The sequence below is a fragment of the Emys orbicularis genome, chromosome 11 (genome assembly GCF_028017835.1).
Source record: "Emys orbicularis isolate rEmyOrb1 chromosome 11, rEmyOrb1.hap1, whole genome shotgun sequence".
Lineage (NCBI taxonomy): Eukaryota > Metazoa > Chordata > Testudines > Emydidae > Emys > Emys orbicularis.
Window position 1 is genome coordinate 30,433,014 of NC_088693.1, and position 26,688 is coordinate 30,459,701.

Below are 26,688 nucleotides of genomic sequence, written 5' to 3' on the forward strand. Positions count from 1 at the left end.
ATAATCATATTGAGCTACTACACCTTAGCAGAAGTTATTAGTAGGTGACAAGATCATGATAATTCATTACATAAAACAATGAAAGAACTCCCTATCACACTAGAGTGTTGACTCTTCTGGGGGAGTCCAGCAGCTTACGAACACAACACCACACTGTGCACCCCTGCAGTAAGACTTTCTGGTATTGTTTTTGAGATTAATTTTTTAATTGATTTTTGTAAAGAAATAGATGAAAAGTACATAAAAGAAAATGACTTACAGCTTGTATGTATACCATACACATCGTGGGATCACCAATAGAATTAAGCAATTTTACAGCTCATGAAACCTGCACTAATACAAAACAATACAATACTACATAGCCATAATATTAGGGTAGGGGTTACAGTAAAAATAGAAGACATACAAAAATAGGGAGAAAAGGGGAGGAGGGGACCAGAGGCGAAGGAAAAGGTGTGGGGGTGGGAGGGGGGGAATTAGGTGAAATGGAGATCTGGCATTCCAGACAGGGAACTTTGATGGGTCCAAATAGTTTCAAAATCCTATAACTCATCTCTTTGGCAGTAAGCTATTCTTTCTTTGGCTGTTAAATCAGACAGGTCTGATCACCACAGCTCTGTTCTGAGCATAAGCCTACTCTTCCATTTTGTAAAATCATGTACTTGGTGATTCTTGAGGTTGCAGTGATCGAAGTCTGTGGTGGAGTTAAATCCAGCTGAGCAGGTAAGTATTTTTGGATATAATTTTCAGCTGAGTTTTGGCTGCTGATGTCAAGCTCCATTTTAACTCTCATGTCCGCCTCTTTCCACAGCTGTCTGACTGCTGGATGAGCCCAGAGTGTGTGTGTCAGGATCCACTTTTCTTTATTACAGTGCCAACAAACATCAGAGGATAAGGCTTTTATCTTGCAACATCCAATACATTTTGAATACAGTCTTTTGTTGTATTAAGCAGAGCCTGAGATCCACAGAGGCATTTTAACATTACATAATATGCTGTGTTATGGGGGTTCTTTTAAGGGATGTGATACATTTCCTTCACACACTTTCACAAGGAACACCAGAGTAACTGAGTTCCTCTTCATTAACAAAATGTACATAGGTTTCAGAGTGGTAGCCGTGTTAGTCTGTATCAGCAAAAAGAACGAGGAGTCCTTAGAGACTAACATTTATTTGGGCATAAGCTTTTACTGGCTAAAACCCACTTCATTGGATGCATGCAGTGGAAAATACAGTAGGAAGATATATATACAGAGAGAACATGAAAAAACGGGTGTTGCCATACCAACTCTAACAAGACTAATCAATTAAGGTGGGCTATTAGCAGCAGGAGAAAAAAAACGTTTGTAGTGATAATCAGGATGGCCCATTTCAAACATAGTAGACGTGGGCCTGCGGAGTTTATGAAGCATTTCTAAAGTTCCCAGTAGTTCTGGGACATCTGGCAGTTCCAGGGTGTCCAGACCAAATAGATACGTTAGCAAGTACCTTAGTTGTGTAAGTACTGCTGCCCTGCTGAAGGTTTCAGATCATAATATTGCTTTAGTGTAAGAAAAAAGGACAAAGCCCTCATCACTGCCTAATTGCATGCATTTCCTAATGTCGCTGCTCAGCCAGTTCTTCCAAATTATAGTTTTGTTCCCAGTTTGCAGGTCTGGGTTGCCCCAAATAGGTGTCTTTGCATGATCATAATGATGAAGTTGGTACCTGTTAGCTAGGATAGTCCAGATCCTTTGTGCAGCCACCAAAATAGATGCCTTGTTTTTTCCATTGGATGAGAAGAGCCAAGGAGACCCACAGGGGAATCAGATGCATTAATGAGCATTCAGTATCCACTTATGTGGGTATACAGCTATTAATATGCTGGAACCATTTTGACATCTCTGACACGGTAAGAGGGCAATAGTAATAGTTGCCTAAGTGATCTGGAGTTTCTTTAAATGATAGTCTTGGGCGTTAATCAGGGGACCCCCAGGAACGCTCTAATAATGCTATTAAATTTTCTGAAGTAAGATGGAGAAATTTATACAGGTTTAACCCATCAAGAAAGGGAAGGACCAAGGCAAAATATTCATTTTTATTATGTTAACCCTTCCACACAGGGTAAGGGAGAGAAACACTATTTGTATCTACACCGACTACTTGAGAAAGCACAAGATCTAAATCACTAGGTTAAGATTCATTGATATTTTTATATAGAAATACTTAGTTGCATTGCTTTGTCTGTTCATAGATTCTAAGGCCAGAAGGGATCACTTTGGTCATCTAGTCTGACCTCCTGCATTACACAGGCCATAGAACTTCCCTGAAATGCTCTAGTTCAAACACTAATTATATCTTTTAGAAAAACTTCCAGTCTTGATTTTAAAATTGCCAGTGAGGGACAATCTACAACTGTTGGTAAATTTTCCCAGTGATTGATTACCTTCACTGTTAAACATTTATGCCTTATTTCCAGTCTGAATTTGTCTAGCTTCAACTTCCAGCCATTCAATCTTGTTATACCATCGCTGGATTGAAGAGCCTGTTATCAAATATTTGTTCCACATGTAGGTACTTATAGACTGATCAAGTCACCCCTTAATCTTCTCATTGTTAAGCTAAATAGATTGAGCTCCTTGAGTGTACCACAATAAGGCATGTTTTCCAATCCTTTAATTATTCTTGAGGCTGTGGAAATTTTATCGAGAGAAAGCTCCACCATATGACAGCTGGGAGAGCTCTAATTGTTCCAATTTCCCCCCCAATTTATTTTGTACCCAGATTTTGATCTAAATTCTTGAATCCGTGATAAGAGGACTGGAATTTGGTTTGTGGCTTGGATATATACTAAAGGGTATTGTCTGCATGTAACATCAACTTATGCTCCATGGGACCAACTTGTATGCCTCGGATATCTGGATGAACCCATATAGCCATTGCCAGGGGCTCAAGAGCCAATTAAAAAGTAATGGAAACAGTGGGCCCCCTGCCCTAGTACCCCTGAAGATATCTGAGGCAACAATGTTGGTCATGAGACAAGAAGTTGGGCAAGAACATAACAGTTGGATCCAGGAACTAAACATAGGTCCAAATAGAAATTTTTTTAGGGTATGAAACATATCTCCAGCCCACCCTATCAAAAGCCTTTCTGTGTCTAAGTCTAACATGGCTTGTAATTTGTGGTAGTCATATTTCACTGTCATAATATCAAAATGTCAAAGGTCATCAGAGTCATTACCTCTGACAGACTTGATTTGGGTGTGTGACAGAGTCCAAACCTTCCCCAGTCTTATTACTAGAACTTTTGCTAATATTTTGACATCACTGTTAACTGAAACTGGCCTATGTTTGGAAAATAGTGTGATGTCCCTTCTTGCCTTCGGAATATTAAGGCTTCCCTCAGCACAGGGGGAAGGGTGCCCTCTATAGGTGACTTATTAAATAGTTCAAGCATGTTGTCCGACAGGAGGCCAAGGAAGTGTTTATAAAACTTAGCAGGGAAGCCATTTGGTGCAGAGGCTTTCCCCACTTTCATATTCTTAAACACCTCAGTAAACTCATCCTCCATAAGGGGAGCATCAAGGTGGTCACACTGGGCTGCAGTAATGTGATATTTTTTTAAAAATTGATCCAAAGCACCTATGGAGGGGTTTGTGTCCAAGTTGTACAGATCTTTGTAAAAATGAAAGAACTCTGAATATCTTTAGGGAATCTATATAATTTATCACAAGTGGTCATGATTCCACATGCCTTTCGTCTTGGGTGCTGTGCCAGCAACTTGCAGCTTTTTCACCTGATTCCCAGAAATCCTGTCTGAGTCAAAAGAGGGCAAATTCAGCCTGCGTGGATTGCATCTTGTTAAATTTACAACTGCAACTGATCAGTAATCACAACCAATCTGATAAATCAAACTCTTACAGAAAGCCTTTCTGTTTTAGGATTACTTTCATACATTGCAGTATGAGTCCATAGGGTCCTTGCTCAATTTTTACTCAGGCAAATAACTTCTAAATTCTGAGAATTTGCCTGAGTAAGAACTTCAGGACCTGGCTCATTAATAATACTTTGCATTTCTATAGTACATATCACCCATGGATTGTAATGTGCTTTACAAACATTAAGTAATTAAGATTTTCTGAGTTGTGAGGTACACTGGGTATTATTGTCCTCATTTTACAGATAGAGAAATGAGGCAGAGAGAGATTAAATGATTTACTCAAGTTCATACCACAGGCTCAGTGACAGAATCAAGAATAGAATTCTGAGCTCTAATGACTAGACAAACTGTCTCCACTGACTTCACTTCTGGTCCCCACACTTCAAGGAGGTGCATTATAAAGGACACTTACCCTACTTTACCTTGAATCCCAAGTACGGCTTTAGAGAGTGTGTGTTGTAATCTGAAATAAACTTTGAGCAGCAGCCACTGTGATTTTACCCTCAGGGTTCATTTCCCCCCCCCCATCTACTTTATAATCTATTCATTATTACTCAAACTTTAAGCTCTGTGCTACAGAAGATCATTAATCATAGATATAATTTAATGACAGCAGGGTCGTGTCCCACCAACTAACTACACCTTGTTTGCCTCAAAATGCTAATCACTTCTCTGCAACATTAATGAAGGACAATTGATATTAAGCCTAATAATCTGTGTGGTTTAGTTACAGCTTTATTCAGATTCTTAGGCTATGGTAAAATGTGGCAAAGTTTTAATTGTATAAAATGCACAGCTATGCAGCACTGTTATAACAACATGTTGTCCCTGAAACGTTTGAACTTATTAATATAAATACTAAAGATTCCCTGACAAAACAGAGTCAGTTTCTGATACTCTTACTCAGGTTGATGAGCACCTTACTCTTCAAGTAGTTCCATTGACACCCCCCCCCCCAGTGGAAGTATTTGTGGAGTAAGATACTATTAGTATAATAGAATCAGGCCCATAGTAATTGTAGTAGTGCTGTGTCCTGATCCAATGATACATTAATATAGATACTGAATGTAGAGCCTCTGTGGTGGGATCTGAAGCAGCTTAAAATCCAGTGAGGGTTAGGTTGTGGGGAGATATGATTGCTTTCTCTATATACACAGAGGGATAAACACCCGGGAGGGAGAGGAGTTATTTAAGTTAAGGGACAAGAACAAATGGATATGAACTGGCCATTGACAAGTTTAGGCTTGAAATTAGATGAAGGTTTCTAACCATCAGAAGAGTGATATTCTGGAACAGCCATCCAAGGGGAGTAGTGGACAGGGCTGGCTTTAGGCATGGGTGAACTGGGCAAAAGCCGAGGACACCATTATAGACTCATAGACTTTAAGGTCAGAAGGGACCAATATGGTCATCTAGTCTGACCTCCCGCATTGTGCAGGCCACAAAAGCTGACCCACCCACAACAGAATCTTCCAGCCTGCGACCCCTGCCCTATGCTGCGGAGGAAGGCGAAAAACCTCCAGGGCCTCTGCCAATCTACCCTGGAGGAAAATTCCTTCCCGACCCCAAATATGGCGATCAGCAGAACCCCGAGCATACAGGCAAGATTCTACAGCCGGACCCTCATTTTACCCGCGATGGCACGTTAATGCCTAATTGACTAAAATCACGTTATCCCATCAAACCATTCCCTCCATATAAACAGGGTGCCTTGGGAGCAGGGCTTCCCCTCTTCCCCACTCCTGCCCCCTGCCTTAGAGCCGCTCCTGGCAGCTTCCTGTTTGCTGTACAGAACAGAGGGTAAGGAGATGTTAATATCAGGGTGTCCCCTCCCCCAGCCCATGTACCCCATCTCTGCAAAGCAGGGGTGGGGGGACGACAGGGCTCAGAAGTGGGACAGAGCTGCTGGCGGCTGATGCTGTGTCTGAACAAGCAACTTTCAGACTGGTGAGTGCTGATCTACTTAAAGGGACAGCGCATCTTTCTCTCTCACACACACACACAGTCTCTTGCTCTCTCACCCCCCAACACATACTTATGTTGTTGTTGTTACTTCTTGGTACTTCCTGCAGTACACATATATTCTCTGTAATTTTATTCTTTCAAAGTGCTGTTATTTTAATTTTTTGGCTGGTCTGTTCATTTCATAATTTTATTTCTCTCTTATGCTTAAATTTAATCTTTAAGTAGTGAGTTCTAAAGTGCCTAACCTGTTCTGGCTGGAGTAATTATCATTATTACTTTTATTATCATTGTGTTTTGTCATTCATTATTCAAAGTGGTACAATCAAATAATAGTATCCTTCTGGAATGTAAATTTTGCTTGTACTAACCTTAGCAATGCCAGTTTAAAAAACATTAGCTAAACACACAACTTTAGACAGTGACCAGTTGAAGGCTGCTTATTTTCAAATTGTATTTTTAGTTATAGCTGTAAAATAACTTAAAATTTGCATGAAAATAAATGCAATTCCAACCGATACCAATAGCAATGATGGAGTCAAATGTTAGTGAGCCATAAACATAAATGCCAAAATAATTAGAAAAATAAATTCCCTTTCTTAATAAATGAAAAAAACCCACCTTAATCACATATGTTCAAATTAAGTATGTTTTTAGTGGAGTGAAAAACAATTGATTAAAATAGAGTAGATAATGGCAGTAACACAGTGTGTGTCTGTTAGAGAAAGTAAGCAGATTTTAAGCAATTTTATTTATTTATCTCTACTAAAGATAGTGTATCAAGCATGTTTCTGTTATCTGTGTTTAAGTTCCAGAACTGATACCTCAAGGCTTGGGATGGGATTGGGAATATTGTGTTGTATGATCTCCTGATTGTTCAAAATTTACATATAAACTTCAAACGTGGTTTTAATTGGAGTTTACATATATTTTTTCTTTCTTTATATAACAATCAGATACAGTGCTCCTGTCAGCTAATTCCTAAGTTATCTGCAAAAACCTCAGAGTTTTCAGGTGCCTAAGTAGTCCCTGGAATCATGGTTAAAGTTTCCTCCCAGCCCCCCAAAATCTGAAATGGTGCCCTGGTGAGCCAGGAGTGGCCAGAGGGCTGCAGGAGGCTGTGGGCTCTGGCAAGGTGCAGCCCCCATGTGACAGCGTGAAACGCACCTTGAGCCACATGCCGAGCACCGGGCATCACAAGCCTCAGCACCAGTGCAGAAGTAAGGGTGGCAATACACCATATACCATGCCACCCTCACTTCTGCGCTGCTGCTGGCGGTGGCATTCCCTTTAGAACTGGGTGCCCAGCCAGCACCCGCCGATATCAGGCCACCCAATCCGTGCTTAATTTGTGCCAGGGCTGAGTTCTGGCATCTTTTTCAATACAAATTAAACACTGGGGAAGGCAGTGTGGTCCAGAGTTGATGGCGGAGGGGAAGCCAAGGGAGCCCATGGGGGCTAAGGGTGATGGGAGGGCAAAATACAAGTTTGCGCAGGTACCATTTTCCCTAAGTCCGGCTCTGGTAGTGGGGGCAGAAAAATTAACTTAGTCAAGTCTGAGCTTGATAAATTTACAGAGAGGGTGGGATGATGAGGTTGCTCACAATGGCATATGGCCCATCTGCATTTGCAAATATCTCCAGTGGCTGGAGATGGGACACTAGATGGGGAAGGCTCTGAGTTACTACAGAGAATTCTTTCCCAGGTGTCTGGATGGGTGGGTCTCACTCACATCTCAGGGTCAACTGATCACTATATTTGGAGTTAGGAGGAAATTTCCCCCCAGGTCAGGTTGGCAGAGACCCTGAAGGGGTTTTGCTTCCCTCTGCAGCATGGGTCACTTCTTGGCTTGAATTAGAGTAAATGGTGGATTCTCTGCAACTTGAAGTCTTTAAATTAAGATTTGAGGACTCAGTAACTCAGCCCGAGGTATGGGCCTCTTGCAGGAGTGGATGATTGAGGGTCTGTGGCCTGCAATGTGCAGGATGTCAGACTAGATGATCATGATGATCCCTTCTGCCCTTAAAGTTTATGGTAGGGCTTCCAAGGTGCATTCTGAGATAATTTAAAGCAATGAAAAAGGGATGAACGTGGCACTCCCCTTGATGCAAGATTTATTTTTGTAGTTGTGCTGTGCTCAGCACTGAAAATCTTGGAACTACGTGAGCACATTCTGCCACAGGGGTAGTATTTAGCTGAATGGAAAGCATTGCATAAATCTTAAATAGGGTTGAAGAGCACTGGTAGTTTCAATTTAGTTCCTAGTGGACAGGCATCTACTAGCACAATGATTTACAATAGCCATTTTTTGTTTGGGAATCTCAGAACAGATGCCATGAATTAAATGGTTTTGAAGCCCAAACTACTTGTTCCTCCAAGCTTACAGCTGGATTATATTAGTGGGGCAACAAGAAATCTTGCACTGCTTTTGTTTGCTGTACCTGATCTGTGGATAAATGGGGGACTTAGTTCCCCTGAATAACCAATCTAGAATGTCATGTTCACTAAATATGATTACTTTAAAAAATGCTACGGGTATGAAGAGACCCTTTTCCCCGTGACATAGTACAGTGCAAGCATAGATTTCATGGGGGACTTTGTTCAAGTTCTTGTTTCAGAACAAGGAAAATTTTGCTGTGAGTTGAATCAGACATTACTTTCTTCTATAGAGATTTCAGTTTTATCCCTTGCAGAGATTCTGAAACACAATGAAAGTGTTAAGTGTAACTTGATACTAACTTGGCAAGCATATTTATATATAAAATTAATGTTATGCTATTAGTAAACTCTTTAGTAAAGAGTAGAAATGGACCTAAATCAAGAATCAAAATCCTAGATCCAAACATCTCCAAACAGATTAGACGCTGCTCTAAGTTGTGCCTGTTGCCAACAGCCCCAAGGGGCTCATACGACTGTAGGTGATCAATGGGGTGTAGGGCTGTCTTCACCATGCCCCATTTTGGCCATCCCACACCGGCAGACAGAAGGTGGCAAAGGAGCTGCTTTGCCATCTGTGCCACTATAAAAGGACCAACATGGGGAAGATTCTCCAGTGGCCAGTTATATCACTTGTGGCTATAATCTGAACAGTGGAAGGCAGCTGCACTGAGCAGAGAATTGGGGTCTCATTTTACAACTGAACAGAAAACACAGTGAAAAACAAATGGAACTTTAGGCTAATTGAAGGAGAAATTTCCTAATGAGAGCTCTACTGGACTGTTTAAAAATCTTTTGAGAGAAGTGAGGGAATCCCTGTTGATAGGGCCACCTGAAACTGGACTGGACAACTCATCAGAAGATGCATAAAGCTCTAGAGAGGTGGTGACATAGTAGATTTTTCCATCTCCAGGTTATGATTCTATGAGCCAGATTGTTTACGGGTAGTTAGTAATACGTACTCCCTATTTGGGTATTCTAGTTCTACTCTTGTCGTTTTGACTCCCACTAAGCATATTTGGTGTATTTTACTTGTTTCAACCACTGGATCACATTGATGGAAGGATGTCCCAGCCAAGTGTGAGTGAGAGAGAGTGGGGGAGAGCGAGCAACAGAGGGAGGGGGTCTGGAGTGAGTGGGGGGAGGGGCAGGGCCTTGGAACAGGGGTAGGGCAAGGGTGTCCGGTTTTGTGCGATTAGGAAGTTGGCAACCCTAGTGTTCATATGTACAGCCAGAAACGTAGGCACCTAGGGAATTTTTACTGCAAACATTCAGGCGCTGAGTGAATTTAGGCACTTGTGGGGTTTGGCAGCAGCTGAACGGGGATTTTGTGAATCCCGGTGGGGCCTGATTCTGGGATTTAGGTGCCTAAAGTTGCATTTAGGCACCTATATGCTTTTGTGAATCTAGCCTTATATGTATTTCATGAAGCGATCCCAGTGAGCAGTATTTTAAAAGGAGTTTGATTTCCTGGGTTAGATTAAAAATCACTGGGGAAAATGGTCTGTCTTCATAAACTCCGTTTTCATGAGCTTGGCCATGTGTTTGTGTTGTCAATAACTATTACAAATCTATATCCTAAATATAAAATGACTGTTCTCAGTCAGACCAGTGTAGATCCAGAGTCACTGTACTAATGGAGTTCCTTTGGATTTACATTGGTCTAACTTCACTAATGGAGTTACTCCAAATTTACACTTTTACCTGAAAGCAGAATTTGGCCCACACTAGACAGGTTGTCATGTACATTTTCAAATGGACTTGGGATTGTATGTTTCCCCCCCCCTCCCCCCCCCCCATGTGTCACATCAGGAAATGATTTTCAACCACTGTATTAAAAATCTTCTGGAATATTAAAATATTTCTATATTAAACTTTGAGGGCTGCTCCTGTTCCCAGCAGTCATTGGCAAAATGCCCATTGACTTCAGTGGAAACAGGACTGGTGCCTGAATCTGTTCTCTCTTCCTGAACAGATCAATTATATAGGAACTTTTCCACTGGGGTAAAGAGAGAGAGAGTGTCTTTCTGAAACATCCTGAATGATGGCAATGTTTAAAAGGCCCTGTTTCAAACAAGACAAGACCATCTTTTGAACTCAGCAGGATGCCACTGTTAACTGCTACTGAAAAGCCGTTTGAAACCATTGGATCAATCTGGTGTTTTTGAGCTCTGCTTTGAATGAAGCTATTTATTCCAAAGTGTTTTCTCATCTTCCCTGAGTACTAGAGCTCGCCTGCCTTTACTCAGTGCAGCTTCTGATAGGTCTTTAAAATAGCACGGATGTCTCACATAGAAGTACACAGGGTGATTATTACACACATGTTCTAACACAATTCAACAGGTGCACACAACAAAGAGCATAACAAGGTAGCACTAGGGTTAGAACTTCATTTGGGAACAGGTAATATTACTTATGCAAGAATTCATCTGTCACATTAGGGAACATTTCTGCTTAAAATAGGCCAATCACTACTGTTTTTGAGTTGTTTCAGGTGTGTACATGGGGTTTAAGTCTTGTACTAAGTCAATTTGGCTGAAATCTGGCAGGAGATAAAACAAATGAGCATTTAACTGATGTTGTACAAATATCTGCTCCTCTGCAGAGGGGAGAGCTGGCACAGTTTCCCCATTCCCTATTCTCAGCCCTTCCAAGAAGAGAGTAGTAATAGTAAGACCCCCCCCCCCCCACACACACACACCATCAGTAAAGAAGGGAAAACAGGAAACATTTATTTGCTAAACTGTTGCATCATGTTTAACTTTCCTTCCCCAGTCAAATTGCAGCTATATAAACCTTTCACCCACACAAACAAACACCACTATCAACTGTCTTTCATATCAGCACTATGCAGACTTGCAACAGAACAGATTTATTTAACGACTGAATAGGTACATCAAACAATGAGGGGGTAAAAACAAAGGTCCCAACTCTCCTTTGGGATATGTTGTTGGTGACAGCCCAGCCGATACTGCTATTCTGAGGGCACTGAGTGTCCTGATAGAGGTAATTCTTGCCTTCCCATCAAGTCCACACTGAGATGATGACTTGGGACCGATTTTCTACTGGGGGGCAGCTAGAGTGACTGTTCTTGGCACTGCTGCTTTTGCTAATTTCAGACATTATCCACCATAATTTATTTTCACTGATGGTGTAACTCTCATCAATTCCTATTGTACTGCACAATGCCATCATATTTACATATTGTATTGTCAGGAGATGTCTTGCAACTTCCAACTGACTTTTCATATTTTTTTTTACACCTAACATTTAGCATCACTACTTTCTCCTGATTATTTCACCTGCTGTTGTGTATCAATAATATGAAATGAAGGGGTTTTACTACACGTTCAGCTACATTAGAATCACTCCTAATGTTATATCACTGTGACTGAATCTTGAAGAAACAAGGAATTGTTTCTTTTTCTTGACCAGGTGAACATAACACTTAGAATCAGGTTTGTAGTGTTAATATTTTCATTTATTAATTCAAACCCGTTTCTAAAACTTTTATCCAATATTTGCTTAAAATTCACTGCTGTTAAACTCATCTGTTGGTATATACATGGAAAGTGAATACAAATGGGGAGGGGATGGTAAATACAATTGCAATAGTGATGGTTAAAAATTCAACCAAATAGTCACCATTTTGTTGCCGCATGCATCCTGCTCTGTTGAAGGCTCCGTAGCTGTGTGGAGCTGGAACCAGCATCAGGTGCACTGATGTATCAAATTTACATCAGGGGATTTTTGTCCTTTTTTAATTCTGAGTATTGATAGATTAAAAACAAACTATAGTCACGGTTGTATCTAAGTACCAAGTCTGCTCTCCCTTTGCTGCTTAAGCTGCCTTGGGCTGAGTTGGAAATAAGTCAACACCTGGTTCACCTATTTTTTACTCAGCTAAAAACTGATTGTTTTGGGAGGCTGTACTGCTTGATCAACCTTATTCCCTCTTGGGTTGATGGATACCCAGGAGTAAAACCTTAAGACCCAACCATTAGTTCACTACGCACAAATGGGAGAATTCTTTCACTTTACCTTGAAACTTACCTGGTTTGATTTTCATGCAGGTGGAAAGGGATGGAATGACAGCTCCAGAAGATGCATATGGGTAACTTTCTCACACCGTCCAACCAATATGCTTTGGGGAAACGAATCTATAGAGCATGTAATTCTCTATATCCAGTCTATCCTTCATTTTGTGCTAAGAAGGTCAACAAGGGCACAAATCAGTAATGCTTGTTGCAGTGCTAGGTTATGATCAGGACACCTGTCAGATCTAGACTGAGGCCACTGGCTCACTTTTTTTCATGTACCATACAACAGTTGTCAGATGGATACAGATCTGGGTTGGAATCAAACAAGCAACTTAGTGGGAGAAGGACTCCACATTGCAGCACATATTCCCCTAGGCACCCACTCTCCCTCTCTGCTTCTGTCACAGGGTTTACCTCTCACTATTGAGGCATCTCCCTGTGGCTCCTCTGGGGATTCACTCTCAACTGGTATGACATCTCCCTCCTTCAGTTACTCAACCCCATGGTATCTCTCTCTCTATCTGGAGTCAGATTACTTCCAGTCCCTCTTCATGACTCAGGCTGCTCCCTGGCTTGGCTGTCTGGCCAGGTTACTGTAGTTTTCCCTTTCTGGGGTATCAACATCTCACTGGACCAATTGTCCAGATGCCACCTTCACCAGTCCAGTACCACTTCCCAGTGACTGGTAGGGAACCCAGATCTTCCCACTATTCCTATTTCCAACCCAGGGACCCTATAATCAGCAGCCAAAGGCTATACAGTCTCAACCCTTGCTGCTTTGTCCCTGGGCTTCTTCCTATTCTGCCTTCCACAGTCTTTCTTCCCTACAACCCCTCTGGACAAACTCCTTCCATCAATGACTGGATTCCAGTTGTTTGCTCCCACCCTGGCTTTCCACTTACCCATCCCTCTATGCCCAGAGAGCAATTACAGACTCTTTCCCTGCTCTCCACTTCATTGCTTTATACAAGCTCAGCCTGCTCCAGTCCAGTTGGGCTTCATCATCAATTAGCCTTATCAATCAAGCCTGACCCTCTCCCAGGTATGGCCTACAAAGTTAATTGGCCCTTTCTGAGTCACCTTAACCCCTTTAGGGTTGGTGTGGATTGAATACCCCAGCACAGCTCCCCACCCCAAATTCTTTTTCTATTTAATCTTAGATGTAAAAAATGCCTCTAAAATGTGTGAATTTTAGGTGCAATTTGCACAGTTTCATGGCAAAATTATTAACTTTTGGGAGAATACATATTACTTCAGGAAGGTGAAATTCATGACATTTCACAAATAGATTCATGTTCCCTGCAATATGTTCATGCAGCAAAATCAAGAGATAAGTTTGTATCACTGCTCGATCAGAAACCATGTCCCATTAGCCAATCACTTCCAATACATCAAATATGGGTACAGTCAGTGATTTATTGTACTGGATGTGCACCTTTTGGTCTCACCATTTTGTCCATGCTTTTGTTGGTGTTAATCCTACTGGAGTTGGCTGGTGCTGTAGCATTGCCATGTAGAAATGCTAAATTCAGGAGCAACCATAGAGAAATAAGCCATGAGCAGATTTTGTGGGACATCTGATTGCTTAGCATGCCATATTGGTCAATTTGTTGAAGTGGCATTCTTATAGTCTCAAATAAAACTAGCTTCTATTCAACAGCAGCATGTTGAGCAATAACTGAACAAGGCTACAGTGAAGGCCATCAAGGAGAGAGGAAAAATAGGTAAAAAGGAGATCATAGATGAAGGTAGTCAATGCAGCTGCTTTTCAGTTGACCAGTGGCAGTGATGAGCATGTCTGGATGTTACATGAAATCACTCTCCAATGGTATGGTCCAGTGCCCATTGAATTCAATGGAAGGACTCCCATTGACTTTAACAGGCACTGGATTAGGCCCCAAGTGTTCATGGAGAAATCATACAAAAGGAATTTAGAAGCATGTTCTTTGTAAATGGCTTATTTATGTGATGTGAAAAAATAATCCTGCACCAAAGAAGACCTCTGAAAAAATATATTTTGCAGCAGGTATTATGCAAATCCAACTTGCATATAAATTAAAGGCTGAAGTAATAATAACTCTTATATTCTGCTGTAGAAAAATGACTGTCTCAGCAGGTTTACATTCTATCCAGGTGGTAAGTCGACTGAATAGATATTCAGACCTCAAACATCCTTTTATGAACGTCTAAGAATATTTGGGATACTTGTTGCCATTTCAGAAATAAAATTAAGCCAACAGTTGAGAGAATTCTGCTCACTGGGGGTAAGATGCTTGTTAACATATTAGCTACATCCACTTTCAGACTGCAGCTGAATCAAGAGCTAAATGTACAGAAAACAAGGAGAGAGAGAGAGTGAGAGTGCATCTTTAAACACATACTCAACATCACTGTTGAGGGCACATCTTCACTGGCAACGTTAAAATGCTGCCGCGACAGCACTTTCACGTGGCTGTGGAGTTGCGGCACAGCGCTGGGAGAGAGCTCTCCCAGCACTATAAAAAACCCACCTCCACCAGGGGAATAGCTACCAGCGCTGGTGCACCGTCTACACTGGCACTTTACAGTGCTGAAACTTGCAGCACTCAGGGGGGTGTTTTTTCATGCCCCTGAGCGAGAAAGTTGCAGCTATGTAAAGTGCCAGTGTAGACAAGCCCTTAGTGTATACTGCAAGCTCTTTGCGGTGGGGAGTGTCATTTTGTTCTGTTTGTACAGCTCCTACAATGGGGTCCTGGTCCATGACTGGGGCTCCTAGGTGCTACTCCAATACAAATAATAATATTAATAAATTAGCTTGAATGCCATGCAGGTCTTAACTCATAAAAATATGATATTGTTTTTCAGTGTTGTTTTTGTAACCACCATGGTACATTTAGTTTGAGTGGAATTTAACTTCCATATAATACAATATTCTCCACTGATGAAATGCTTTAATGAGAAATTATGTGGTTTAAGAGAATAAAGAACTTACAGCATCTAACAGTGTACAAAAGCCTTAGCTTTGGATTTTATACCACTCTGCGAAGACTCATGAGGAAAACAACATTGAAACGAGCTTCTTTCGTTGCAGCCTCTTGCACATACTCTATTTGTATGCAGTGTTTTTGTTTTCAGCTATTTTTTTGTTGATGTCGCTAATATGCTAATGATATGCTCTTGCTATTTGGAATATGTTCAGCTACACACCACTGGTTTAATTTTTGTGCACAGAAGCAAAAACCTGGGACTTTAGCAATGATTGCAATCTTCTGCTCAGTGAAGAAAGGCCTGGTGGCACAGATTTAGATATCAAAAAGAATGCTGATAATCTTATTAACCTTGAGTTTTTCATCTCCTTTGAGTCTTTACAATATAAAGTAAGAAATCTAGCAGGTGTGGTTGAATTTCAACTATGATGCTTATTTAATACATACCCATATTCCTTCATGAAGCACAAAAAAAAGAGAGAGCTAGAATTCCAGATTTAGAAACAAGCCAATCAAATATTATAATTTTCATTAATATAAACCGATGAGAATTTGTTTTTAACATTTTTTAATACTCAATAGTTATCTCAGCACTTTACAAGAATTACACTACGTGGCTAAAATCTATATGTATATAAATTATTATACAAGGTGTGTCTTCATTTGACACTTTATAAGACAGAGTAACTCTCAGTCATAGGAACATAAGAACTGCCATACAGCAACAGACCGATAGTCTGTCTCAGATCACTATCCTCTATCTCACAGTGGCCAGCACCAGATGTTTCAAAATAAGGTGCATGAAACACCCCAGTAGGCGGATGTGGGGTAATCAGCTCCACACTGAAGGTCTCATTCTATTCCCTAATAACTAGAGATTGGTTGAAACATGAATTGAGTCAATACTTTAATTACAAATTTATTCATATTAGATGTAGAGGGAATTGTGTTTTCAGCAGGTATCACTGAACACAGGGCTATGGGTACATAAGCATTTTGCCCCACCATGCTACTTTCAATATACTTTGTGAGTGAACCTCAAAAGTTTTGGGAGTTCAGTTCTGATATGCATTTTAGGGATGCATATCCAAACTTATTTGAATACATTTTGGCCTTAGAAATAGGGTGAAATCTCATGGGACCTCTCTTTCATGCGGGATTTCCAGTATTTCTTGGTTTTTAATTTAGGAAATACAGCTTTCCTTGTAGCACATTATGGCTTCTGTTCCCAGCTGAATCTAGGGGGGTGCAGATCTCTTGGTTGGCTCCAATGGAAGTGACTTGTATCTTACAGTTGGAGAATTACTCCTAGGGAGCTCAGATGCACAAGAGTACTTAAAAAAGAAACCACTAGAAAATAGTTTAACCAAAGTTTTTCATGCTCCAAGCAAAATTGAAACTTTGAGCAAAGTTTCAGGAGATTTAAATGTTATCTAGCCCACTTTGTCCAGTCCTATTTCAATCCAGGGAGTGCTACCAGCAGTCCCTAAATGCTGTCCTGACTGGTGCTTCTCAGAATTACCTCACTACATTAGACATTCCAGATGTGGCACTGTGATATTATTCCTGAAAGGCAACATTTCTAGGAAAGATGAAAAACACAATAGATGCCTGTACGTTTGATGTGTTACTGCATCAGTAAAGAACAGGATACTTTTAGTTTTGTCATTTCTGGTTCACAAAATGAACCTTTTAGTCTCAAATTAAAAATATCCACTAGCTATAAATCATTACACCTGAGTTGTGTGTTGGTGATCATGAGAGAGCCAAATATTCACAGCTTTAATTCCTAAAGCATGTGAAAGGGTATATTAGCCATATGAGTCTTGTGAAGTCCAGGTTTAACTGGGTTGGGGCAAGATAGATACAAGGCCCAAACCTTTGCTGTATTTGCCAGGCTCCAGTGCTTTGGAACCAGACAGAAATGATTAACTGGTTGTGGAGCAGAATAAAATGGGTTTGTTAACTTAATGGGCTCATCTGCCATTTACAAAAGGAAGAAAGGAAAACGTGGCAAGTCTGGTAGGAGAAAGACCAAACTCACCTCAGGTAAAGATGTTACTTTCCTGTTGGACTTGAGAAAAGGGGGATGATATTTATTTGGATTTTGTTTAAACCCCATAATAAGTGGAATCATACCATTTTGCTGGTTTGTTTGGGAATGTGCCACACAAACCAACAAAAATGGTTCTCCACTGGGGAACACAAGAAAAGTGCTCTCCGCTGGGGAAAGAGATAAGGGGGAAAACAGGGTCAGAACATTTCCCCAATACACAGATGAAAGTATGAATGACCATTCTCCCATAGATGCTGTGTTATGCAGTACTTTGGGACACAGACAAACCAATGTAATATGTCCTATAACCAAAGCTATAGTTAGGAGTATATGATGTGTATTGAATAGAGATGGACCTGAGACATGACGTTAAGGTCTGGAATCAGATCCAACTCCAAACTTTGCCAGATTCCAGGTGTTGTGTTCCTATATGGTTCATTAGCAGGAGAGGCCCAAGTCATAAAATTCAGATCCAAATCTGAACTTCCTGAAAGTTAGCAGAGAAAGGTTGGAACTGATGCTCCAATCTGGGTTTGTCTCTAATCAGAACTGGTCAGTCTCTCATTCATAGCCATAGAAACCATCACAAATATCTTATTATTTTTATGATATTTCTAAGAAAGTCAGAATAGGAGCTCCTGCTATATGTTGATTGTCCTCCAGCATAACCCGAATCTCATTTGTTTACACTGCTACAGTTAAAAATAAGGTCACATTCCTTGCTCTGCTTTTTGTTTAGGTATCCATCGCAATCATATATACACCAAAACTACTTAAAATACTTCCCTACTGCCCACAAACCTTAGTTCAGGCAGTAGTTTAAAGCTGTCCCTCCTAGCACACTTTTCGGTTTGTGGAGTTGATGTGATTCACCCTTCTTTAATAACAGTTTGTGTCAAGTACTCTCCTTACTATGTTAACTAATCCATCCACTCCTGTTGCCATGCATTCTTCTTCTCAAAGAAGCAAGGAATCCTTGTGCTCAACAGTTTGTGCATTTCATTTTTAAGATGCATGCCTGAAACCCCCAATGTCACCCTTAGTAAATCCGATAGGATGGGAGGATGTCTGCACTACAAAGAGGAGTATGACATTTGAATCTCTGCAGACACCTCCAACAAGCTTGCATAGAAATATATGCTACATAGCAGTCTGCACTTATTTCTGGTTAGTTTCCAGCTCAAGTTTAAGGTGTTGGTTTTGCTCCTGGTTTGCAACCTGGCTACATGATACAGCCATAGTTGTATTTAGGGAGGTGCTGGAACCAACATCTTTCTGGTTTAAAGGGAGGAACTAATGGCAGGATATTTTCCATAAGGGGTCCTCAACTCTCTCCTAACACTCTTGGGTCCAACTGATCCTGAGTTTGTTGACCTTCAGGACACAACGCACGGTTCACCTTATTTCCTAGGCTTTGATGAGGGGTTGGGTGGAGGTGTGTGCGATAGTTAGAAGAAAGTAGTCTTCAGTTTGCTGGGCAATTTATATTTGATAAGTTGAGGTTGATTTGTTGAGTGAGTGTCAGATTTGTATCTTAGTTTCATGTACTCGTATTTTAAAAGATCATCAGCTTGGAATAGAAACTCTTCTTTTGCTTTTATAGACATAATAAATATTTTAAATATCTGTGTAAGCACTTCAAACCTTGTGGCAGGCACTATTAAAGGAAAATGGAATCCGTTCATCAATCACCTTTGAACTGAGACCAAACAGCCAAGGAACATATTGACCAGAATAAGTACATTTCCTCAAAACTTCATGAATAACTTAAAATGGAGGTAAGGGTGGTATTAAAATGAAAGTTAGTTCTGTCATAAACTTCACTATCGTGTTTGCAAAAAGACAATTTTAAAAATGGTTATTAAAAGTTATGAACAGCTGATACGGTCATAAACCCTCGACTCGACCTGTAAACACTTAGTGTATGGAAACTGATGCAGGGATTAACCAGGCTACTTTGTTAGGGTCAAAATGACAAGTCCTAGTGTGGGTCATAGGTTCCTAGTGTGCTGAGGTGGAGGAAATGTGCCTGTCCCAGTTTGGCATTTTTGTAAACACTAATTTTGTAAACAACGGTGTTTATTAAAAAAAACCCAGACAAGCCAGTAGAAAATGTTCTCTAAAACCATCCATGGTTTTTTTTCATCAGTAGCAATACCTACAGGAGTCCCGAGAATAGTGGGGTGAGGGTATTGCAAACTTGCTCAGCCTGGGTAGAACTGGAGCCTGGCAAATATAGAAAAATATGATCAGCAAATATTAGTTCAAACTTTAAAATTAATTTATTGTATGCATTTATGTGAAAATTCACATAATTTAGCCATATTAGCATCAACAAATTTGCTTTCCATGAATATTCACACTACAAATCTGATAGCAAGAGCTGTGTTCGAGGAAGAGTAACTATGCCATCTGACTTCTGTCACCAATCGCAACTAAGAAATACAACACAAATTTCAAGTAACGAGCTGCACAAGTAAGAAAATTAATGAAAAATGTAATTGCATGAGAGTGTGGCAAATGACAATCAATAAAACAGTGAAACTGACTATGCTTAAAGAGCTGTCAAATGTAAAGAGCAAAAACCTAACAGTCCTAGAGAAAATATTTGTGTACTAATCTTTTTATTTTATTTTAGGATTTTCTATAGCACCCAGTATAGTATCAAAATGCTTTTGTTTCTAGTAATCGCAGGGATTACGTGTAACCATAATAGATACAAAGGCCTGAATTTTTAGTTCCATTCAAGCCCCTTACACCATCTTGGCAGTGTAAACTACTTATGCCACTTTAAAGGCCCCTTTCATAGCAGTGGAATGGGACTTAGTGTATTTGAAAATCAGGCTCAAATTTTCAGACTGAAATGTAATTTTCAAGCTGATCATGTTTCTTTACAACATATTGGAATATGTGTGTTGCAAAATGAAGGTTACTAATACAACTATGCTTACTGTGCTAGCTAAATTCATTGTGAGGCATTCAGGTATCATGACAATGCGGGCCATACATGTAGCTAACATCAGTATATATCTAAATACTCTAGGATAATAAAATAAAACATATGGAGATAACATACTGTAACTCATACACACACATTAAAATAAATTTAAAATATCTGTTCACAAACATTTAATTTCCCTCCTGTATTGCCCCTCCCCCGCCACTTTTGGTCTCTGGCTTCTTATGCAACGAGCTCCATGTAGGCTGTCCCCTGCATAGGGATCCACTCATGTGAGGCTCCTTTTAGGAGCAAGGCATTAGAATGCAAAAGTACAACTTTCTTCCTTTCTTGCTTTCTCTCTCTCTCTCTCTTTCTGTTGGGTATGTAGTCCCACTGAAATCAAATAGTTTTATACTCTTTTTACCGGGGTCTGGTTCAGATACCACGTACAATCGAATAATACCACAATATCTCCACTGACTTTACTGTAGTTCTTCCAGAATTATACTGGTTTAACCAATATCAGAATCTGACCCATTTACTCCAAATAAAAAAATCCTTGGAATACTGCTTTGGCACATTTTTCTTTGTGTGTGTTAAAGTATGTTATTGTTTTTTCTACAACTATTGGACACCAAAGAAGCTATAAATTTTAAAAAAAGAGAGCAATATACAGTTATTGTTTCAAACAGTGAAAAATAAAGAGGAAAGAATATTTTCTAAACATTTATCTTGTGAATGGGTGGTGTTGTCTCCTCTGGAATAGGAAAGTCTCTATTTTAGATGGTGATTAGACCCCGGTTTTGGCCTCCGCATCTCAGGAGGTGACAGATTGGCTAAATTAATGTTTAGTAAAATCAGTGAATAGGAAAATAATGGAGTTTACATGATTAATGACATATCCTAGAAATTTCGTAAGTAAATTCTATGGACTCCTTTACATAGAACATAAAATATTTTCATGAATCTGACCTGAAATTTTTTTTTTTTTTAAACCTGATTCTTTTTAATGATCAGAATGGTCATTTTTTAAATTATGCAAATGAAAGTTACTGAGTAACAATTGCTTGATTAGACCAGTTGGTACTGACCTAATAAATGATGGAGAATATTTTTTACAGGAAATTGATTTAATTGAAGCTTTTGTTAGTCACTGCAAATGTGTCTGGTTCATGCCACAGTACCCAGGAATTTATAAATGGGTTCAGAATGTTGCTCAGGCACCAGAAAATAAACCTCCAAGCTATTTACTACCTCTATGATATATAAAGTTTGCAGTTTTGATTTTGTGTGATTATGTTCAGCAATGGTGACCTTTAGAGGCAACAATATTGAAGTGTAATGAGGAGATGTTTGATCACTGGTATACAATGAAGAGTTGGCGTGACTTCTCCATTCCTTTCTGGAATTTGTGAAATTCAACTGACAGGCTTTAACCTTTAGACTGCTGAAGTTTTAAAATGTATAGGGATTTAGCCTGTTTATACACCACGTTAGGTATATGAAATTTTAGATAGTTTCTTTTATCATCCCCTAAAATGATATTGTATATTTAATAATGGTGCCCACGGGCCAACATTGCATCATTTAGCTCAGCAGTCAGTTGTCATCAGGCTGGCTTTTAACCCATTCACTTATTGCACAAAAGAACTCCCTGGTGACATGATTGTAAAAAGATGAACTGGCCCATCAAGGGATGGACAAACCACTGATAAGAAAAGAACCAGTGAAAATATTGCTTGTCTCCTCCAAACCAAATCTGCTTTTACTTTTGAAGAAGTTTGGATCTGTGACTTCTAAACCCTCTTATTTTTACTGGACAATTAGTCGCCTAATTGCCCTGCTGTTGCACTCTGCAATGTTAGTACCAAAGACTTTGGAGGTGGAGCTGGGAGTCACAGCAAGGGGTGGAAGTGAGGGTTGCACAGAGACTGAGTGATCTTTAGTGAACCAGGAGAGGAGGTTTGGGGGAACAGGGATGGTGGCATGGGAGTAGGAGTGTGGAGCCTGTGAGTGAGTGTCTTAGGGAAAGGACCAGTTTCTCATAAGGAGAAAGTGGGCAGGAGCTAAATGTCAAGGAAGATGCAAAAAGATATGGATAGTCAACCAACATTTCTAGTGCCTGGAGAGTTTCTGTGGTTTACTGGTTACTAATCAGGATTAGGTGAGGCCATAGATCAGTGATCTCACCTCAAGAGCTTTTTGTCATATTTTCAAACAAGAGTTTGCACATTTTTATGTAAAACTCTATGCACTAGTGCTGATGAAAATATCACCCAGGGAAGGGTTCATGTCTAAGGAAGCTATAAAAAGAGAGTTAAATATAAAATATGTGGAATGAAGAAAACAACTATTTTTTAAAGATATTATTAATTTTCTGGGTGGATGACCATTCAGTATTTAAGCATCAGTGTTCTACACTTCCATCTACAGCTGATACTACTGTATATTTGCATGAAATCCTCATGGGGAAGGCTGTGGTCAGTACATCAAAACAGGTACATTTCATGCAAGATTCCAGCATAGCAAAGCTCTTTTTCATGGACGGGTTTATTTTCAGCATCTTATAAATCAGGTGAGCAACCTCACAGTCCAAAATCACCAGTGATATTGTGCCCCATAGTGCTACTCCCAGATGAGGTCTAAACAAGTTTTTACAAAAGAAACTGGTAAAAGTGTGTGTGTGTGTGTGTGTAGATGAGTGGCTAGGACCTGATTCTCCTCTCAGTTACTCTAATATAAATGTAAATCAACAGGCGTTACACTGAAACAAATGGAGTTACACTAGTGTAAAACTGGTGTTGGAGGAAAATGAGGCCTTGTGGTTTTTTTACTGATACCAAACTTGCCCATCGCAGCCTCTCTCTCTTTTCTTTAAGTAACTGGTCAGGTCCCCTGTTTGAGGCAGTATACCCATCGTTATAGTAATGGAGGTTATTTATTTTTGCTTTGGTAGTTGGCTGATGAAACTCATCTGTCCTATAAAGGCTGGAGACAGATCCAGAAAACCTGGCTTAGTCCATGGGGATTTAGACAGCCTCCCCCGTTCCCGGGTGTTAGACCTTGGTTTCCTTGGTCACGGATGCTAGAATCTAATACATACCCTAGTACACAAGGCATTGTTGGTATGTCTACACTACGGGATTAATCCGAATTTATATAATTCGAATTTAGGAAACCGATTTTATAAATTCGAATGTATTCGGCCACACTAGGCACCATTAATTCGGTGGTGTGCGTCCAAGCTACCGTAGTAGCATCGATTTCCAGAGCGTTGCATTGTGGGTAGCCAATAACATTGAATTGCCAATAACATCGAATTGCGGCCACACTAACCTTAATTCGGATTAACAATACCGATTTTGACGCTACTCCTCTCGTCGAGGAGGAGTACAGAAATCGAATTAAAGGGCTCTTTAATTCGAATTAAATGGCTTCGTTGTGTGGACGGGTCAAGTGTTAATTCGAATTAAAGCAGCTAAATCCGAATTAAAGTCGTAGTGTAGACCAGGCCCTAATGACATGGACTTCCCCCAGTACATAAAACATGGATCATAGTCCACCACAGCTTTTCTCCTGAAGATTTTAGACACACTATCATACAACACAGCTATTCATAACACTATCCTTGGTGTGACAAAATTCCTCCTCTATCTTGGTGGGTCCTGCGCTTATTGGCGGATTTTCTTGCCTCAGAGATTCACCATGTGGGTTGGGGAACAGCCCAGAGACCTTCCCCTCTGGAAGAACCCACAGTCCAGGTCAATTGGGAGGTTTGGGGGGAACCCGGGCCCACCCTCTATTCCGGGTTCCAGCCCAGGGTCCTGTGGACTGCAGCTGTCTATAGTGCCTCTTCTAACAGCTGCATGACAGCTACAACTCCCTGGGCTACTTTCCCATGGCCTCCTCCAAACACCTTCCTTATTCTCACCACAGGACCTTCCTCCTGGTGTCTGATAACACTTGTGCTCCTCAGTCCTCCAGCAGCACACCCTCTCCCTCTCCCTCTCCCTCTCAGCTCCTTGCACCTCTTGCTCCTAGCTCCTCACACTCTCACACTACAAACTGAAGTGAGCTCCTTTTAAAACCCAGGTGCCCTGATTAGCCTGCCTTAATTGATTCTAGCAGCTTCTTCTTAATTGGCTCCAGGTGTCCTAATTAGCCTGCCTGCCTTAACTGGTTCTAGCAGGTTCCTGATTACTCTAGTGCAGCCCCTTCTCTGGTCACTCAGGGAACAGAAAACTACTCATCCAGTGACCAGTATATTTGCCCTCTACCGGACTCCTGTACCCCACTGGTCTGGGTCTGTCACATTGGCTATGCCTCACTATCCCAGCTGTAAAATGGTGACATTAATACATCGCTATGTTTGAAAAGTGCTTTGAGATCCATAAAGATGCAAAGTATCTTTCATAGATACATTTTGGCTTTTCCCTAGGGCTTTGATTCAACTCCACAGTCTTTGCAGGCTTCTAACATCACAAAGACCAATCACATTTCTGCTGAAAGTCAGGTCCACTTAGATGTTCTTTGTACAACTGAGCGGGTCTCTCTTGGAAAATTCATCAGCAGCCCTTCAGTTCCAACCAAAAAGCTGGAACAATGGGTCAGTAAGGAATTTAAAATTATTCTCCCCCATGCCCATCCTTGCAACAGGGACATCAGGACTGCTTCAAAGTACAAGGAGACCCAAGCATGCTCTGCCAAAAGCAGCATGTTTGGCATTCTTTTGTTTATATCATAGTTTAATAGAATTTATATTCCGAGTATACAGCTGTGGAGAGTATATATTGAATGTGCAGTGTATATAGTGAGGCAGAGGGCCTAGTGGGTAGTGCACTGGACTGGGACTCAGGAAACCAGGCTTCTATTCATGGCTTGGCCACTTGCCTGCTGCATGATCTTGGGCAAGTCAATTTAGCTCCCTGTGGCTCAGCTTCCACATCTATAAAATGATATTGACATTTTTTATAAAGCCCTTTGAGTTCTAATGATAAAAAGTGCTATCTTAGATCTAGATATTATTAATTATATTTTTTATTAAATATGAATTGTGAATGTCTGAGATATTTTAAACAAATAATGTATAATTCAGTACTCATGTTTTTGAGGGAAGTGTGGGGTTCAAGATTATGTGAATCCAAATACTTTATAATCTGAATAGATTTGTATTCAAATTGATTCCAAACTGGGAGATTGTCCCTTTGGTAATGTGTTGTACTATCATACAAGGGGACATATAACCTCATCTGGAATACTTTGTGCAGTTCTGGTCTCCCATGTTTAAGAAGGATGAATTCAAACTGGAACAGGTATAGAGGAGGGCTACTAGGATGATCCAAGGAATGGAAAACCTGTCTTATGAAGGGAGACTCAAAGAGCTTGGCTTGTTTAGCCTGACCAAAAGAAGGCTGAGGGGAGATATGATTGCCCTCTATAAATATATCAGAGGAATAAATACCAGGGAGGGAGAGGAATTATTTAAGCTCAGTACCAATGTGGACACAAGAACAAATGGATATAAACTGACCATCAGGAAGTTTATACTTGAAATTAGATGAAGATTTCTAACCATCAGAGGAGTGAAGTTCTGGAACAGCCTTCCAAGGGTAGTAGTGGGGACAAAAGACATATCTGGCTTCAAGACTAAGCTTGATAAGTTTATGGAGGGGATGGTATAATGGGATAGCCTAATTTTGGCAATTAATTGGTCTCTGACTATTAGTGGTAAATATGCCCAATGGCGTGTGATGGGATGTTAGATGGGGTGGGATCTGAGTTACTACAGAGAATTCTTTCCTGGGTGTCTAGCTGGTGAGTCTTGCCCACATGCTCAGGGTTTAGCTGATCACCATATTTGGGGTAGGGAAGGAATTTTCCTCCAGGGCAGATTGGCAGAGGCCTTGGGGGTTTTTCGCTTTCGTCTGCAGCGTGGGGCATGGGTCATTTGCTGGAAGATTCTCTGCATCTTGAAGTCTTTAAACCATGATTTGAGGACTTCAATGGCTCAGACACAGGTTTGATACAGGAGTGGGTGGGTGAGATTCTGTGGCCTGTGTTGTGCAGGAGGTCAGACTAGATGATCATAATGGTCCCTTCTAACCTTAAAGTCTATGGTTCTATGATTCTATAACGCCTAACCTTACAAATAATAAACTTTTAAAATTATTGGTTTTAGAGCAGTATTGTTTAGCTGAGTAAGCTAGGGACTATCATCACTTGCTAAATATATTGTTAAAAGATATATCACAGTAAGAAGTCTTAGGAATGAATTTCATTCTCCTTTCCGTCCTAAACTGTGCATTTGTTAAACAACTAACTTGTTTGACCTGAGAGGTAGCTGCATTTTCAGAGGTGAAGGATGTGATT